Here is a 17,813-nt window from a genome sequence, read left to right as displayed (position 1 = left end):
ATGGGTTTAATTGGGATGACGGGTGCTTTTGTCTGTTCAGTTATTGTCTGAGGATAAAGTTGTCATTTGAGTGATAAATTAAACGGTGTATAAAGATCCGTTACTTTTTAGTGGAGTTTGGGTGCAAAGTGTCTATAAACGTAATTCGGGATGTATTGTGCAATAGCTATGAAAGTTCATGGAAATTTTCTGCATTTAACCTTAAAAAGAATTATGCAAGCACCTGAAGGCACAAACAATAGCAATATTACTGTTGCTCATTGTGATAGTGAATGAAAAGGAAAGGGAATGGCCATAACGTGACCATTTATTTGTAGATGCTAACATTTTCTAAACTTTCAATATAACTGAAACCTATAATGGCATGCAACACTAGACGACTAGTCATCCTTTAACCCCCCAAAAACTTCTCAATCAATCGTCATGCTGGCAGCCATATGAGGAAATAGGCGAACGTGGTCTACTGCCTTGGTCAAGAAACCCTTGTAATTGTTTCTTGCGAGGCCAATGACAATTGTGGGGTTGAAGTCATCATGTAACCCAAATGTAACGACACTATACAATTTCAAACTGTGGATTGTTATTTCCAAGCTAAATCTGCATTCCTGCATTAGCTTTGTATCCATTTTCATCAAAGTAGTTTCTAACTATCCAATTGTCGTAGTCTGCTCCAAACAGCACATACTATTCGCAAAACTATGAGCACATATCATGTCCATGTTTCGCACAAGTTACTTTGGCTTGAAAACATAGAAATCATACAAAATCACACCAGCAAAGCGGCATTTGGGAATACTGGGGATGTCACCTATATGATGCCTAGCCAAGGAGCGAAAAACCTCCTTATTAGCGGCATCAGTTGGATCAGTCTTTGCAATGACAAGGTGGACAGGTGGATTAAGTGTAGTTGGGTAGTTTTTGATAAATACGGTTGCCCTTTCTATAAACCATTGGATGACAATCAGGTTCAAGGGATGCATTCCGTCTTGAATGAATTTCTTTGTCTCGGGATATGTTGGGACCACATGTAGTTGTGGATTAATTTGAAAGGGGTGCAGCATAATGGTACAACAGGTCAATGACGTTGGATTTGCACAGTCAATCAAGTTGCTTTAGTAGTGTGCTGGACTGTGCGGTTGAACACATGAGTCGTCCTTTGGCATTTATAACATATCATTTGTTCATTACCGCATGTTATAGCGCATGGCTAACATCATATGTCTAGTCATATTAAACTACAAGTCCTTTGAACCATGTATATCTGTCTACCTTCGGTTGGTAATTGACTGCAACTGCAGCAACTTGATGCATCGTTAATTGTGTTCGCTATATAGAATCTCGTATGGAGTAATAAGCACCATATGTTCTATCTTAATCAATCCCATAATGATGGAACAATTGAAACACCAATGTGGAAACTGATGTTGATTCAAGCAGCAAGAAAGGCAAAGGCTTTAGTATAATGCTGGAGATGGTAATAATGTGTGTACATGCATTAAATTATGTTAGTTGCCTATAAATACGTGTGTGTCCCACGCATGATCGCTTCATTGGTGAATTGCTAAATCGGTTGGAGACACATTCTGTAAAATAACGTTTTATAACGATCATACTAATTGCTATTTACTATTACAGTTATAATTAATTACAAATTACTAGTCTTCTGTTTGTTATTTGCAAACACATATTACTAACTCAAATTGCATGTGTGTGTGTGTCATGGGGCTTACTATGAATTTTTGCATGCTAACCTTCTTAAATCCTATTAAATAATGCTTATTAATAACCAATACTACTATATCTGACTAACACAATTAATTACTATTCAATAGGGGTTAGTATGAATTTTTGAATACTAGTTCTCTTAAATCCTACTAAATATTGCATATTAGTAAGTCAAATTATTATTAATAACTAATATGTCTACTTACTATTCACTAATACATCTATTACTTTTCAGTATTACTAATTATTATGTCTAATTATTGTGTACTATTATTACTACTAATTACTATTGACAATTCATTATTGCTAAATCAAATTATTATAACAAACTAATATGACTAATTACTATTCAATAGTGGTTACTGTGAATTTCTGAATACTAACCCTCTTAAACTCTACTAAATATTGCATATTAGTAATTCAAATTGCTATTACTAACTACTACACCTGATTACTATTCACTGTTACGTTGAATTTCTGTGAGACCCCGAAAATTCACTTGTCTTTATAACCCTTATGTGAACTCACTTGCCTTTGATTCTTGGTTGCTTTAGTGGTTGAATTTGAGCCAAGGGAGTGAATTTTATTAAGAAAAGTTTCATAATCTCAAGTTGTTAGAAAATCTAGAAATTTTTGCAGGAGGCTCTATGCAGCTTTGGAAAATTGGCTATAATTTCGTATAGGAAAGTCGGAATTGAGTTCTGTTTGTTGCGTTTGAAACTACACTCAGAGAGCTTCTTACGGTGTAAAATTCAGAGTTTGATTCAATGTCTATAAATTCTAGGAAATTGGCAAAGTTGACTGAAAATTCTGCCCTGCACAAGTAAACATAGGAATGTTGTAGTAGCTTATGGCTCAATTTAGGCCAACTTATGAACTAAATCTCTTTGGGGTGACTTCTAAAGATTCTTAGTATTTGAAGTCTGGTTTTTAACAAGCCAAGTTATATAAATTTTTGATATTTATAATTCAATTTATAATTTTTCTAAAGGGAGGGCATAAATTAGGGTTTTTGTGCATACTTGAGTTTTGGTGTGTGTTTTTGTGTGCATTTTGGTAGTGTGACTGTGAAGACTTGTAAAATCCCTCATATTTTCTTAAAAATTCTATTTTATTTGGAATCCATTATTTTACAATAGCTTTACTACTCATTCACTTCCTCAATAGTTACAATTAATCATAAAACCAAGGGTTTTCCCTTTATTTTCATCGTTAAGGTAAACTAGGGGTTTTATGTCTTTTCGTAGTGTAATTATTCGGTACGGAGTGTGTATCAAATTTAGTGATTTAGAGTGAGTTTTAGATGATATTAAGTGTATGATTAGAAGTAATAATAATAAGTTACTGAATTGTAAGTGAAAACCCTAGTACGTGCGAAATAAGGAAAAACGGGTTGAACCGATGTGTACCGTTCGTTACTGATTGAGTGCATCACTTGACCACCACTTTATTACCTTAATCTCCTTGTTTAGTTGAGCTAATTAGCTCTTAATTAACCCTTAAGTCAGCCACCATTATTGACTAAGGAAAAGAGAGATATTTTGGTGAAAATATTTGTGATTAAGCCATTTGTCAAAAATCCAACCAAGGTCTTGACCAAGACCTTTGACCAAGACTATCTTTAGTTTTCATCTTGTAAAATAGAACCAAAAACACCTCATTTTCTTCATGCTTGGTCGTGACTTAGGAGAGGAAAAAGAGAAGAGAGAAAATTTTCCATTTTTCCAACTTGAGAGCTTGCTTGATTCTTGAGAAAATTACCGTAAAACTTGATTCTACTCCGATCAATCATTGGGAAAGTTTGGAGGTGAGTTTAGTGGAACTTTTGGGAGGAAGAAAGTTCTTTTATCACAAGTTATTTTGAAGATTTTGAGGTATTATACTAGAAACCTCTCTTGTTTCTTTCTTATTTTGCAATTTAAGCAAAGCATGGCTTGATTGTGGTGGATTGGATGAAAAATTTCATGGTTTGGCTTATTAACTTATAATTTTCAGCTAGGGTTTGTAATTTTCTATTTTTATTAGTGTTATTTATCTAGAATATGATGTGAATAAACTTAGATAGGGAGTGGTAGTAGTGGTTTTATACATGAATAAGAAGATTATCACTTGAATGCATTAATTCCAACTTTAAGTTTTTGTACTACCATGTTCTGACCAGTTTCATTCAGCCATGATGGAGGGCGAATTGGGCTTAGCTCAAAACATGAAAGTTGTGAACAATGATGTTTTATAGCAGCTTGTAAAATTTCAACTCAATCTGATCACTGTAGCATGTGAAATGATAAAAATACCCTTGACTGCCATAGGTATAGTTTTGCGAGCAGTTTTGACATTTCATCATCCTGGCTGCATTTTTTTCACCTTGATCCATTTCAAATCAGCCTTTGGCCAAAACATGAAAGTTTTAGCCCTATGTTTCAACTTTCCAATGCAACCAAAAACACCTGAAACGAAATTGTGCAGCCTGAGTTATTGCCGTTTGAATTTAGTCATGAACTTTTGGTTCTGTAATTTGTAGATTCGACTTAGATAAACTGTGAACTGGGTTGAGTTGTCTTCATCAAAGTTGTAACCCTTTGTCTTAATTTCGAATGGTATAAATTTTACCTCAATCAAATAAGCGTAGTTTCGGTTGTGACCGATACGCTAAGTGACGTCAAATCTGCCATTTAGCTATTTGCCTTTAAACTTGATTTCTGGTTGCCTTGTTAAGACTTGTGATGTAATTGAATTATTTTGGAGCCTAATTGAAGGGCTATGGTGGTAACATTACTTGTGTGTCATTTTGAGGGCTGATTTGAGGAAAATAATAAAGCCATAAATGGCTAGAGAAAATAGTTAAATACAAGGGGCATGCCGCCCAAATTTTCACTCGAAGGTTAGGCAGATATACTTGCGACTCGAGCAAAGAATTGAGGTCAAATTGCACCTGAATTGCCTAGGGTATTCGAGTCTTCTTTCGTAGAGGTATATAAGCTGGAATTTGGCCAAAACTCGTACCCTTGGAAAAATAGAAATACATTTTCCTCGTCTTTTCGACTCAAATGGGGATTCTAAAGTTTTAATCGCTTCCTTACCGAAACTGAAAGAGCGAGCATGAATTTTTTAGAGTTGAAGAAGTCATGTGACTACTACTTAAACAAGTTTCGTTTACTTGATTTTCTTGAAGTGAAACTCCTATGTTTCGAATTCTAGTGGATTTTAAACTCTTAAATGATATTTTATCACAGATTTGGACTCCAACCAAGGAGTTGGACCTTAACGTGATTTTGAAACGCACTACATCTTTGGTGGGTGCTTCCAAATACCTGGTTGAATCGGACACTTGTTTTCAATACTTGAGTCATGTGATTTAATGATATGTAATTTGTTGGATCGGGCAAGAGTGTATTTTATCACACTTACCCTAATATGATCTATATTTGTTTATTGTTGCAATTGATTTGATATACTTGTACTTAACTTGTAAGTGCTGAGCGGCAGCATGTACCACACTCAATGTGAGTGGAAGGTGCCTCTCATTCCCGTCTCCATACTTTCATTTTGATTTAGTCGATTGGAGATGTTATCTCATCGACTTCTTGGGGACCCAAACCCCACTGGCTAGTTAATCGAGTCGAGTCGGCAAGACCTTGGTTAATTAGATAACGAACCATGGGTATCTAGTGTTGTCGAGTGGAGTGTTATCTCTTCGACTAATCGGTATACTCGAACATTACCATCAGTGTTTAGTTGGTGTTTGGACCCGATAAGGGGGTTGAATGGTGGACGGATTGGAGTTAAACGAAGTACTACTGGATTGGTTACTTTACTTGAAAGTTGACGGAGTGTCAACTAATACTTGATCAAGCTCTGGTGAAGTAATGGGAACTTGGCTCCTGAGAGCCATCTGTATCCTTATACTTTGACATGATTATTGTTTATTGAATTCTTGTTTTTTTTGAAAAACAAAACACTTTACACTCGTTCATTTTGAGATTTACTACTTGAGACGTTATTGCTCATTTTCTTGACTTGTTATACTCGCTAATTATCTACGTTGATATTTGTACTTCTAAAAATAGTTAACTTGTTATTTGGAATCTCACTTGACTTTTAACTCATTCCACACCATTTGTTTTCCTTACAAGGGGTGCGAGCAAGGCGTGAGACTGGTACAGACTAGTGTAGTCTAGTTTTTGAATTTTTGCGATTGTTCTCGCGCTAGTGCTAGACTAGGGTTGGATGAATTTGGATTGTAAAGATTTTAATGTATTTGGGCATGTATGAGCCTTGGAGTTGGATTTAAATATTAATGTATACTTTAAACTTGGAAATTATTATTCTAGTTCCTTTTTATGGCTGTAAGTTGTTTTCTTTCAGTAAGTGAGTGAGTCTTGGCGAGAGTTGGGCAGGCGGTCCGCTAAACCCTAGGGTACGCCCTAGGGGGAGGTGGGGTTGTCACAATTTCTGCACGGTAGTTCTCTTAAATCCTAACAATGATTGCTTGTTAGCAGCCAATATTACTATTACTTACTAATATGACAAATTACAATTCACTATTATTATGAATTTCTGAATACTAACTGTTCTAAATCCCATTAACTATTGCTTATTAGTTACCCATATTACTATTACTATTCATTATTACTAATTACTATGTCTAATTACTATGTACTATTATTACTACTAATTACTTCGCACTATTATTACTACTAATTACGATTGATAATTCGTTATTACTAATTTAAATTACTATAATTGACTAATACGACTAATTACTATTCAATAGGAGTTACTATGAATTTCTAAATACTAACTGTGAGGACCTAGAAAATTTGTCAATTCACTTAATTTAAATACATGGTATTTTATTTATTTGATCATTTATTTGTTTATTTATTGATTTGATGATGATTTTGCCTTAATACTTTTATTAAATTTTACATGTGAAAGTTAATGTGTGGGGTAAAATGAAAATTTTCTTTGTAGTGGGGTGTAAAAGAAATTTTAGAAAAAAGAGAGGACTTTAGTGCAATAAGAGAGAATTGGGATACTTGGAGTTAGAGAGCTCTAGAAGGTTACAAGTGTTGGGACACTTGGAGTTAAAGAACTTTAGAAGGTGATAAGTGTCACCATAGGAACCAAGGGAGACTTTTGATCAAGTTTTTTTGTCATTTAATTTTTCCTTTCTTACCTTAAAAAATGTAAATAAATGAAACAACCAAAATCAAGAGCAAAGGAGAAAGAGAGGACCGAGAGCTAGGAAAAAAAAAAGAGAAGAAAAGCTCAACTTTTTGTCCTCCATTTTTGCTTCAAATCTTCCCCAACTTTGGATGATTCTTGGAATCTTGCTTGAGTTTGGAAGAAAGTCTTGCTTGGGAGCAACTCTTGGAGGAAATTTGGACTTGTTGCTTGATTGAAATTGCTAGAAAAGGTATTGGTTTGAAACCCTATTTTTCCTTCAACTTTCTAGTAGATTTGTAGCTAGAAAAATTGAATGTTTGATGGGTTGTTGATGGGTTTTCTTGAAACCTTGATTTAGGTAGATGATTTGAGGAAAATTCCTTATATTTTCATGGCAAGTTAGGTAGATGACTTGAGTTCATTCTTGTGCTTTTATGATGAATATTTATGGTAGATTTTGGTGTTTTAAAACTTGATATTGTGGCTTGTGTGTATATTTCTTAGAAAGCTTGAATCTTGATTGGATTTTGCTGCAAATTTTGGTGAAAAAATTCTGTTTTGAAAGCTTCTTGATGGCCGAAACTTTTGAGTGCTATTAGCCCTTATTTTCAAGAAATTTTGGGAAAATCTTACTCCACAAACTATGTTGGACATTAAACTTTGACTGTGAGTTAGATTTGAACCAAAATCATGAGTTTAAATGGGAAAGTTGAGTCAAGGATTGCTGAAAATTTTTTCCCGCAGGAGACTTTGAGAAGTTTTGGGAAATCTGTTATATCTTAGTGTAGAAAAATCTGAATTGAGTTTCGTTTATTGCATTTGAAACAAGACTCATGGCTCTTTTAACCATGTAAAATCCATGGTTTGGTTCACTTTCAATAAATACCAGCAAAATTTCAAAATGGGCTGAAAATTCAAGACTGTCCTGTTTTTGCACTTAGTTGAGCAGTGAATTGAAACTGAGATTTGACTAATTTATGGGTTTGAATTTTATGAAGGTGTCTTCTAGAGAGTTGCAGTCGTTTGAGTCTATTTTCTAACGGTATAAGATTTATGATTTTTGGGCTTACGAAACTCAAGTTATGACTTTTCAAAAAGCATTACAAAAATTGGAATTTTTCTTATGAAATGACAAAAAACTTGGAAGGGTCTTGGAAACATTTTCTGGTTTTTAAACCTAACTTTCTTGATTACTTGTACTCCATTTCACACTTGGATTATGGATTTATTATGTATATGAGTTTTTTCTTGACTTGAATAAGAAAACTTGACGTTTTGGATCAAGAACTAGTGGTTTAAATCTTGAAAGTTATTAGGCCTTTTAAATGTGTTTTTAGTGGTGAACTCTCATGGTTCACTCAAGTTGATCTAGCTTTAAAGTGAAATTTTGCTCAACATAACTTGCTAATCAATTGCTCTCGAATGTGCTTTTAAAAGGAGCAACAAGTTTGAATTAAAAAGGGGTGAAAAGTGAAGCATCATGCCAAGAGTTTTGTGGAAAAATTTCACTTGCTTGATGTTTAAAACTTGGAGGATTTGTTGGTGTCTTTGCTAAGAAATAAATGATGGTTTTGGTGAAGTTTTGACTTCATAAGTTTTAGTAAACTTGAACGCTCATTTATATATATCAAAACTTGAGCAAAAGATTAGGAGTTAAGGAAGTAAAAGTGGTTTTCCCTCCCATGTATGTTTTGTTAAACTCTTGAGAGGTTTGGCTAACTTTTAAATCGAAAACTCTTGCCATGTTTTGACTTACAAATAGAGCACTTTTAAAGCTTTTCTTGAGTGTTATCTTAGTGGTTAAATGAAGAGAGTTTCTCTCTTAATTCGACAAGAATTTGAGCATGCTTGAGTGAAGGGTTAAGGGGAAATTGTTTGGCCTTGGTTGAACGATTATAGGTAATCGTTGATTGTGTATATCTCAAGTATTCAAGAGGAATTCAAGAGAAACCCCGAGGAGAACTTGTGAAAGTTTTCTCTTGTTTTGCTTATTTGACTATTGGTGAGTGTCAAGTGTATATTTCTTGATATCTTGATTTGAATGATATCATGTGTTATGTGTTAAATATTGAACTTGATGAGGCGAGGGTGTATTTTATTACATTCGTTCTCTTCTTCTCGAATGATCTTGTACTTGCTTGAACTTGATTGACTTGTACTTGTGTTTATACTTGTACTTGACTTGTAAGTGTTGAGCAGCAGTATATACCACACTCAATCCGAGTGGGAGGTGCCTCTCATTTCATCTCAGTACCTCTATCTTGATTAAATCGATTGGAGGATTATCTCGTCGACCCTAGTATTCAGCGGCAGTATGTACCATAATCAATCCGAGTGGGAGGTGCTTTTTATCCTATCTCAGTACCTCCATCTTGATTAAATGGATTAGAGTGTTATCTCATCGATCATACTTGTTCTTGCTTGGGTATACTTGAATATTACCATCACTATTTCTATTTGACTTTCAGGCCCGATAGGGGATAAAACGGTGGATGGGGATTCGTGTCAAGTGAATTCTATAGATTTGTTACTTGTGTGGTTGGCGGAGTGTCAACAAAAGAAAATGATATCCAAGATCGTGACATGGCAAGCTTGTAGATTAGCTCTTAAGAGCTCCTGTATCCTCTTAATGAACATATTTTAGTCCTTTTGTGGTTTTACTTGAAACCATTGTTGTTATTCTATACATGAACTATTTGAGTTGAATTATGGTACTTGCTCTACTTGCTTGCTTGATTTCTTGGCCTCACTAAGCATCTGCTCATTCCTTTAAATTGTTATTCCTTAACAGGAATTTGAAGTGAAGAATTTGAGGCGCTAGACTAGCCAACTTTTGTCTAGAGTTAGTGTGATTCCCTGGGCAACTTTTGGATATTTGAAAGTGTAGATTTTATTTGTATTTGAAATATTATAATTGTAATAGTTAACACTATTGCCTAAGGATTGTGGTTGTTGTTATTCAAGTACTTTCTTGGTTTTAAGAAATTTTTTGGCTTGAAAATCATGATTTGGTTCGAGTGAGTAAATGAGTCCTGACGAGAGTTGGGCAGGCGTCCCGCTAAACCCTCTGGTTCGTCCTAGGGGGCTGTGGGGGACTAACCCTCTTAAATCCTGCTAAATATTACGTATTAGTAACTCAAATTACTCTTACAAACTAATACATGTAATTAATATTCACTAATAGGTACTAGTACTATTCGCTATTACTAATTACTACGTCTAATTACTATGTACTATTAATATTATTAATTACTATGGATTATTATTACTACCAATTACTATTGACAATTCATTATTGCCAACTCAAATTACTATAACCAACCAATATGAATAATTACTATTCAATAAGGGTTATTATGAATTTTTGAATACTAGCCTCTTAAATCCTACTAAATATTGCATATTAGTAACTCAAATTACGATTACTAGCTAATACATCTAATTACTATTTACTATTACAATAAATTTCTACATGGTAGCTCTCTTACATCCTAGTGATGATTGCTTATTAGTAGTCAGTATTACTATTACTTACTAATACGACAAATTACAATTCATTATTACTAAGAATTTCTGAATACCAACCCTCCTAAATCCAATTAACTATTGCTTATTAGTTACCAATATTACTATACTATTCACTATTACCAATTAATACTACTAATTACCACGTACTATTATTACTACTAATTACTACGCACTATTATTACTAGTAATTACTATTGACAATTCGTTATTGCTAATTCAAATTACTATAACCGACTAATATGACTCATTACTATTCAATGGGGGTTACTATGAATTTTTGAGTGCTAGTCCTTTTAAATCCTGCTAAATATTGTATATTAGTCACTTAAATTACATTACTAACTAATACGTATAATTACTATTCACTGATACGTCTAATTACTATTCACTATTACTAATTACTATGTATGTTATTACTACTAATTACTATTGACAATTCAATATTGCTAATTCAAATTAATAAAGACTAATTACTAACATGGCTATTATTATTATTTATTACTACTTACTTGTTACTATAACTATTACTAATTACTATAACTACTTACATATGTATGCATGAATGCTATGTCAAATATTCTGGCATGTTAATGCGGGCGCATACCACCACACGCACGTAAAGCATGTGTGGTGGATTGGGCTACAACTGATTTGGGCAGTGACACTTACATGGCTTACTCATGAGATTCCTTAAGAACTTGTCCATAAATCTGCAAGTTTGGCCTATTACAATAACAACTGGATACAATTAATCAATAGCAATGTCTTCCCCAAATTATTACAGTGTTTCAGTTCACAATTAATGACAACACTGGAATAGGTAAAGTATACGGCTGTAACTGTTCAATGGACATGCATGCACAACTTCATGCTTGCTGGAAGTCCCTCGTCATGGCATGTTGGATGATTATAATAAAAGCGCTATGTTAATACAGGCCCCAGACCATGTTAGACTGTTGCTGGGATGGTAGATGATCATATTCCATACCCACCCACATGTTTTGGCCATAATGACACACATACACACATATATCATAATTTACTTTCATATATATGTATACATGCATACATTTGATATATATATACACACACACATAATAAGGACTTCAAACCTACATCAAATTCATGCTCACCCTGTTTGACGATACATTGTGCTCGTTGATACTATAGCCTGGAATACATTTTGACTTATTACATCCTGTAGTTGGAGGTGTATATGAAATTAGTGGAGCCGACTCCCATCTTATATGTAGATGGCTTAGGGTTAAATAACAAATCATTGTACACAAGTGTTCCAACACACTTGTAGTGGATGCCCTAAAATGCTGACATCCCCCTGATGTGCCTGTGTTTGTGAGCTCCTAGTCCAGGCTGTTTGATTGTAATGCTTATGCATATGCTCATATTGCTCTCCAATAAAAGGTATGTCCTGAAAAGATTGATTTTTGACGTATTTCACAAATGCCTACTCATGGAGAGCAGGTTGCCTGGGATAGTTTTGAATGTCATCAAGTTGGCATTCCACTGCATTTTCATCTCCATTTTGAACGTGTAAGTCTGTCGGACAAGTCCGAGCATTTTGCCCATCTTTGAGTCTGCGTCAATCAATAGGTTAGAAAACACTCCTTGGTATAGTTATGCAAGGAATTAAAACAATTTATGTGCATGTACTTCTACATGTCGATTTTAATTTTTTCAGTACACAAAACTTGTGGAGCATGTTAACATGTCCTCATGCGTGTTAATTTAAGCAATACCCGCAATTGCCATATCTGATACGCTTTGTCCGTGCCTTATACTTATTTGTGTGATCTCTCTTTGCTACCATTTTAAATTGGTCCCTTATTCCACGAATACGATCCTTGGTGTTTGATTTTTTGGATTCTCCTCCAACTGGGTGTCCAAACCCTCTCTCTATATAAGATGTTCACCACCTATGCGTGAGGTTGTGCAATACTGCCCTAATTGAACGAAATCCATCTCCCATGTGAAATGCAAAGAAGCACAACCCTTTACTGGAACTCATAAGTGAGCCACACTTAGTCGATTGTAGCATTTCGTCATAGAGTCCTTTTGGTAATTCAGCATCACAATCCCCTTCTTCCAGCTTTGCCCATCGTATCCACTATGACATTACACATGTTGCAGGAATTTTTTGCATGTTTTCGATGCCTATTACTCTGAACATGTGTGCATATGGCAATTCTTTCCACTCCATTTTTTGGCACGAGCATTTCATGTGTTGAGTTTTTTATCTAGTTCTACATACCAGGTTCTTGAGTCCTTGTACTTAGATAGTGAGAATACACAACCATTCATGGTATCAACTCTATCAAAGCAGTCATAAAGACCCTGATTGGATAAGTGCTTTTTAACGATTATAAAGATCTTCCTTGTGTAAATCCTGGATGCGTGACGATCAATGGGTTGCACTCGGTAGATAGCTTCAAAATTATATCCTTAGTGTTGTGCACTACCTCGGCCTCCTTGTCCCTCAGATAATCAAGCGCAAATGTGTAGATCTTTACAAACTCATACACACGCATTCTCCTATTAATGTACCTCAACAAGAAGGCGTTCATGTTCTCACATCTCTGAGTGCTCTGTATGTCTACAAAAATGTACCCCTTAGCAAAGTTTTAGCACACATATGCCTCCTACCAAACATCATTCCAACCCATTTTGCCCCATCCAAGCCACAAGCTGACACAACTGCATGCCACACTTCTTCAAATTTCTCTACCGAGACAGCCTTCTTCATAAACTTTCCAAACATTTCCATGAGGGGATAACATTTTTTACAATTTGACTCGGCATTCTTAGCAAGATGTCATGAACATAGCCAATGTCTTGATTCCGAGAGGATATTTTCAATGGCACGTCTCATTGACTTATCATTATTTGTGACAATGGAAATGGGCTTCTTAAAGTTGTTGCACTTCAATAGCGAGATCAACACCTATTCATATGCCTCAATGGTCTCTTCCGATACCAGAGCTAACCCAAACACAACAGTGCCAAAGTGATTGTTCACTCCCGCTATCACAACGAGTGGTTTGTGATAGTCATTTGTTTTATATATAGAATCCATCACTAGCACAGCTCCAAAGCACTCATAGTCGGTCAATAATGTTGGATCAACCCAGAATATATTCTTCAACCTTCCCTCTATATCTAGCTTGTAGTCAAAGAAGAACTTTGATTCACCTAGCTTTCTGCCACAAAAATAAGCTAGCTTGACTCCGCATCTCCATCCTCAATGTCTTTTCTCTTATCCACCTCCATGCGGTTGTACAGATCTTTCAGAACGAAACCAACATTCCTATAATTACTACATTGTATAGCGAAGAATTTCATTTCCTAGCTTGTTTTTACGCCAGCCATTGTCATTGCACTGGGTTGTGCATAATCGGCATCCGTAACTTTCTTGTAAGATCGTAAATATTGGACACTCGATTTTGCAACCATTCTTGGTTGTGATGCTTCACAAAAGTCTGTGACAATGTACACTTCCTTCTTCTTGTCAAACTTAATTCTAATACATGCTTGGCAGTTTACCCTTGTTTCAAGTCTTTCTCGCCTCTTTCTGCCGATGCGTTGGTTGTACTTATTATCCTTCTTCCTTCGCGAGAGCATACCAACTTCCTATACTACATTGACTTATCCGTAAATGCCTTCACATCTACTATTCTCACACTGAATTCGGTGATATTCACGTACATATTGTAGAAGTCATATGCTTGTTCTTCGGTCTCAAATGTCAATTGCATTACTTCATCCCCCAGTATATCATCGTTGATGCAATTTTGTATTGCTTCTTCTGGCTGGGATATAACCTCAGCTTCTTCTCCCCTATCTGTCTTAACATCACTTCCGTTGCTCATCCTTTCCTCATCAAGAAGGTGATCTGCGTTAAGGTTGAACATTTGCCTTTTTTCCGTTATTGACGTTTATCTTACTCCTGCACCAAATTCAGAACAATATACATCTTAGTCAGTGGCAAGTTGCCTGAATTTTTCTATTTTTCACTTACCCTTTTTCCATTGCATTCTATCAGGTCCTCATAAAATGAGTTATGCGTCCACCACGTGGCGTTTACTTTTTCAACGGCTCAGATGTTTTATTCAATAGCCATGACTTTCCATTCTGCACTTCATTTTTTAATAATTAATGTACTATATATCTTTTTCCATATGAATGGTACATAATGGGTACATGCATTTAATTAAGATTGCTAAGTCATACCATTAGACAGTACACAATTTACTTATTTTTTACAATTACAAATCTTTTCTTTGCTACTGATATTGAATAGATTATCATGCAATTTTGCCATGGATCATTATATTTCCTATTTCAAATCAATACATCGACCCTCCAACAATAAATTTTTCGTTCTACTTAAACATATCTTTTCATTTAGGCTAATACAATTAAATTTATAGTCATATGCATCGTTCTAATTCCAATTAAATCAGTACATCTGTGAGAGCCCGTAAATTTTCTCATTTTCTAGGTTTTATTCTATTTAAGTGCATGCTTTTTTGCATTTTCTTTATTAGAAAATTTTCTAGATAATTTTTATGAGTAAATATATTTTTTTAAATTATTTTTCTAATATCGGTTAGTCTTTGAGAAATTAAGAGTGTATACCGGACGTGGGACCCACTAGTGCGGAAAGTTCGGTAAAATTCGGCCAATTAGATTAAGTTTTGTATACCGGGTTTATTTTACTAGGTGTTAAGAGATAATTAGAAGTTACCAAATGGATTAGTGTGGGAGAGACAAAAGGATAGCTTTGCATTTAATGAGAGTGACAAGTGTCACTTGGTGATTTAATCTTACCTTTGACTACTATTCACTACTTTACCAATTAAACCAAAAATTGACCCAAAATCATCTTCATTTCAAGCTTATAGTGGCCGGCCCTCATAAGGAAGAAAAGAAAGGAAAAGCTCTCAAATTTCTTGCTCCAATCTTGCTCAATCTAGCAAATCAACGTTTAAACTTTCAATTTCTCCATAAAAACCCTTAGTTTAGTGTTTGTGAGGTTGTTGTTGGAAGTGGTTTGGAAGAAAGTGGTGCTTAGTTGCTTCTTCTCTTGAGTTACAAGGTGAGTAGCTAAGGAACCTCTCTTTTGTTCTTGATAATGGTAAATTTGTGGCTTGTATGAGTTAAAGAGATGGTTTTAGGTGATATTTTATGACTTTTAATTGAGTTTGGTGAATTTTATATTTATTCTTGATTTTTTATGTTTTTATATGTTTGATAGTGTGTGGCCATGGATGATGGCTTGGGATAGTCTAGAATGAAACTATAGTGCATAAATTGTAGCGAATTGCGGAAAATTTCCACTTTGTGCAGAAAATTGCAGATTAGGGTTTCAATTTTTTCCTGTTCTGCCCAGTACTGTTGGACCTAATTAGAGGCCGAATTAGCCTTAACTTAAAACATGAACGTTGTAGAGAATGATGTTTTATAGTTTCTTGCAAAATTTCAGGCCAATCGGAGTAACGTAGCTTATGAAAAGACTGAAATACCCCTGCTGCCCTGTTTCTACCCGAAACTAATAATCAGCTGTGGTAATTGGTTAGTTTGACTGGGAATACTACTGATTTGATTGTCGATGTCTTCTTAACATTTATAGCCTGGTATCTTACCTTTCAGATGGCTTTGGAATCACTTGAATTGGAGTCGTATGTGCTGAGATATGATTGAATGAATCAGGACTGCTGGTTGTATTTCATAGTAAACTTCGAACTGGAAAATTTGGAGTTGTTTTGGTAAATTTGACCTAGATACATTGCAAACTGGACTGAGTGGCCTTCTTCAACATTGTAGCCCTTTCTCTTAGCTTCGAAACGGTGTAAATTATACCTCAATCCGACAAGGGTAGCTTCAGTTGTGTTAATTCCGCTAAGCAACAGCAAATCTGCCTTTTGTTTTCCAACCCAAACTTCGTTTCCGCACATGTCTTAGTTTGATTTTGCACTTATACGTTCCATATGATTTTACTTTAGTGGTATGTGGATTCGATTTATGACTCGTATTCAAGTCTCATTGTGCTTGTTTGCATGGTTTAGGGCAAGACGGTGATTCAAGATGCTCTTTGGGCGGAAGTGTATGAAATTTCATTTGCTTGCTTGGTGAGTGTACTACTCACTTTATTGTTACTATGTGGCTTTGTTACACTTGGAATCAATGACTTGACTGCTTATTTGCATTATTGACATTGATTGAGGTGAGGGTGTACTTGATCACTCTCACCCTTTATGTCTTATATGACTGTTTACTATGTTACTTGAATGATACACGAACATACTTGAACTGGGGTCGTTTGGAAGAATATCCAACTATCATTACTATTGTCACTGAGCTCAACCCCATTGGTTGTCAATTGTATCGAGCCGGCAAGGGTTTGGTCGAGAAAATTGACAAGCCATGGGGACTGTTTATATGGAATCTTGTAGTATGAGACTCTCGATTCCGGTATACTCGAGTATTGCCAATTTCTACTGTTTGGAGTTCGGGCCTGGTAGGGGTATGTTGGGTGGAAGGAATGGAAGTAAAGTGGAGTCTACGTTTGGTTACCCTTTGTACATTGACGGAGGGTCAATGAGATACGATCAAGTATGGCGAGCGAGGAAAGAGGCTCTTGAGAGCCGTCTGTATCCTTTTACCATTGTTATTGATATGTGACTTTATTTAGCTTTCTTTTTGAATGATTTGTGATCGATCGACTCCATGCATAATTGAACTTCTTTGCTTGAGTGAAAGTATCTCACTGGGCGTAAATTCACTCCATTAAATTTTGTTTTTCTTACAGGGAACCACTTTGGGGGACTATGATGGTTTGAAGCACGAGTTGAGCTAGTTTTAATATATTTTTGTAAAGCTCCTCGATAGTTGGAAAACCCTAAATGTATTTTGATCTAATTATCTTCCTTTTTTTTTCGTAAATTACAAACGTATGTGTATAACACTGTTTAACCCTGTTCATGTATCCTATTTGGTTTGGAAATGTTTCCCGAGTTATATGACATGGCACCTACTATTCATTGGCGGTTTTGATTTTCGTTTTGCTATCTTGCAATTTTGTATATTTTGAGCGTGCTTTTATTTTTCCGGAACGTTTTAGATCGTGTTTAACTGCACCGTTAGTCCTGGTGAGAGTTGGGCAGGTAGTCCGCTAATCTCTTTGGTTCACCTTAAGGGAAGATGGGGCAGTCACAACATCGACCCCTCAACCATAAATTTTTTATTCTACTTAAGCATATCTTTCCATTTCGGCTAATTCAATTACGTTTATAGTCATGTGCAATGTTCTAATTCCAATTTCAAGCCCACTGAAAATTTAAGAAAACTTCTCCACCACGATCACTTCAACTATA

General features: G+C 35.3%; 1 long non-coding RNA gene across 2 annotated transcripts; it reads left to right on the top strand.

Moving 5' to 3' along the window:
- Positions 1 to 6,836: 6,836 nt before the first annotated feature.
- LOC140007709 (uncharacterized) lies at positions 6,837 to 9,895 on the top strand. 2 transcript variants are annotated; one of them, XR_011815068.1, is made up of 3 exons: positions 6,837 to 7,144; positions 9,094 to 9,235; positions 9,363 to 9,895. It is a non-coding gene; the product is annotated as an uncharacterized lncRNA (long non-coding RNA). The 2 variants fall into 2 exon arrangements; XR_011815067.1 differs by having other exon boundaries at positions 6,837 to 9,235.
- The last annotated feature ends 7,918 nt before the right edge of the window (positions 9,896 to 17,813 follow it).

Source organism: Coffea arabica, chromosome 5c, assembly GCF_036785885.1.
Source record: "Coffea arabica cultivar ET-39 chromosome 5c, Coffea Arabica ET-39 HiFi, whole genome shotgun sequence".
Classification (NCBI taxonomy): domain Eukaryota; kingdom Viridiplantae; phylum Streptophyta; class Magnoliopsida; order Gentianales; family Rubiaceae; genus Coffea; species Coffea arabica.
This window is presented reverse-complemented; position numbering and strand designations above follow the sequence as displayed.